Below are 2470 nucleotides of genomic sequence, written 5' to 3'. Positions count from 1 at the left end.
CCCAGAGGTACCTGGAAAGGAAGGCCCGGTGATTGTACCCAGAGGTACCTCGGAAGGAAGGCCTGGTGACTGTACCCAGACGCACTTCGGAAGAAAGTCCTGGTGACTGTATTCAGAGGTACCTCGGAAGGAAGGCCTGGGGACTTTACCCAGGGATACCTTAGAAGGAATGCCTGGTTACTGTACCCAGATGTACCTCGGAAGGAAGGCCTGGTGACTGTACCCAGAGATACCTGGGAAGAAATGCCTGATGACACTACCCAGAGGTACCTCGGAAGGAAGCCCTGCTGACTGTACCCAGAGGTACCTGGAAAGGAAGGCCTGGTGACTGTCCTCAGAGGTACCTCAGAAGAAATACCTCGTGACTCTACCCAGACGTACCTGAGAAGGAAGGCCTGGTGACTGTACCCAGGGGTACCTCGGAAGGAAGGCCTGGTGACTGTACCTAGAGGTAACTCCGAAAGAGGCGTGGTGACTGTACCCAGGGTATCTCCCAAGGAAAGCCAGGTGACTGCAGCCAGAGGTACCTCGGAAGAAAGGCCTGGTGACTGTTCCGAGAAGTACCTCAGAAGCAAGGCCTGGGGACTGTACCAAGAGGCAACTCGTAGGAAAGGCGTGGTGAGTGTACCCAGGGTAATTCCCACGGAAAGCCTGGTGACTGTAACCAGAGTTACCTCGGGAGGAAGGCCTGGTGACTGTAACGAGAAGTTCCTCAGAAGGAAAGCCTGATGACTCTACCCAAACGTACCCCTTAATAAAGGCCGGATGACTGTACTCAGAGGTACCTCGGAAGGAAGGCCTGCTGACTCTACGCAGAGGGACCTCAGAAGGAAGGCCTGGTGACTGTACCCAGAGGTACGTCGGAAGGAAGGCCTGGTGACTGTACCTAGAGATAACTCGGAAGAAAGGAGTGGTGACTGTAACCAGGGTAACTCCCAAGGAAAGCCTGGTGAGTGTACCCAGAGGTAACTCGGAAGAAATGCCTGGTGACTCTAAACAGAGGTACCTCGGGAGGAATCCCTGGTGACTGTACCCAGAGGTACCTCAGAAGGAAGGCCTGGTGATTGTTCCTAGAGATACCTCCGAAAGGAAGGCCTGGTGACTGTACACAGAAGTACCTCGGAAGAAAGGCCTGGTGACTGTACCCAGACCTAACTCAGAAGAAAGACCTCGTGACTGTACCCAGAGGTACCTCAGAAGGAAGGCCTGGTGATTGTACCTAGAGGTACCTCGGAAGGAAGGCCTGGTGACTGTACACAGAGGGACCTCAGAAATAAGCCCGGGTGCTGTACCCAGAGGTACCTCAGAAGGAAGGCCGTTGACTGTACCCAGAGGGACCTCGGAAGAAAGGCCTGGTGACTGTACCCAGAGCTAACTCAGAAGAAAGACCTCGTCACTGTACCCAGAGGTACCTCAGAAGGAAGGCCTGGTGATTGTACCTAGAGGTACCTCGGAAGGAAGGCCTGGTGACTGTACCCAGAGGGACCTCAGAAATAAGCCCGGGTGCTGTACCCAGAGGTACCTCAGAAGGAAGGCCGTTGACTGTACCCAGGGGGACCTCGGAAGAAATGCCTGGTGACTCTAAACAGAGGTACCTCGGGAGGAATCCCTGGTGACTGTACCCAGAGGGACCTCAGAAGGAAGGCCTGGTGATTGTTCCTAGAGATATCTCCGAAAGGAAGGCCTGGTGACTGTACACAGAAGTACCTCGGAAGAAAGGCCTGGTGACTGTACCCAGAGCTAACTCAGAAGAAAGACCTCGTGACTGTACCCAGAGGTACCTCAGAAGGAAGGCCTGGTGATTGTACCTAGAGGTACCTCGGAAGGAAGGCCTGGTGACTGTACCCAGAGGGACCTCAGAAATAAGCCTGTGTGCTGTACCCAGAGGTACCTCAGAAGGAAGGCCTGGTGATTGTACCTAGAGGTAACTCGGAAGGAAGGCCTGGTGACTGTACCCAGAGGGACCTCAGAAATAAGCCCGCGTGCTGTACCCAGAGGTACCTCAGAAGGAAGGCCGGGTAACTCTACTCAGAGGTACCTCAGAAGGAAGGCCTGGTGACTGTACCCAGAGGGACCTCGGAAGAAAGGCCTGCTGACTGTACCCAGAGGGAACTGAGAAAGATGGCAGAGTGACTGTACCCAGAGAGACCTCAGAAGGAAGGCCTTTGACTGTACCCAGAGGTACCCGTGAAGGAACGCCTGGTGATTGTACCCATAGGTACCTCAGAAGGAACGACTGGAGACTGTAACCAGAGGTACCTCGTAAGAACGGCCTGGTGAGTGTACCCAGAGGTACCTCGGAAACTAGTCCTGATGACTGTACCCACAGGTACTTCGGAAGGAAGGCCTGGAGACTGTACCTAGACGTATATCGGAAGAAAGGCCTGGTGACTGTAGTCAGAGATACCTCGGAAGGAACGCCTGGTGACTGTACCCAGGGGTACCTCGGAAGGAAGGCCTGGCGACTGTA

The sequence above is a fragment of the Loxodonta africana genome, unplaced genomic scaffold (genome assembly GCF_030014295.1).
Source record: "Loxodonta africana isolate mLoxAfr1 unplaced genomic scaffold, mLoxAfr1.hap2 scaffold_51, whole genome shotgun sequence".
Lineage (NCBI taxonomy): Eukaryota > Metazoa > Chordata > Mammalia > Proboscidea > Elephantidae > Loxodonta > Loxodonta africana.
This window is presented reverse-complemented; position numbering follows the sequence as displayed.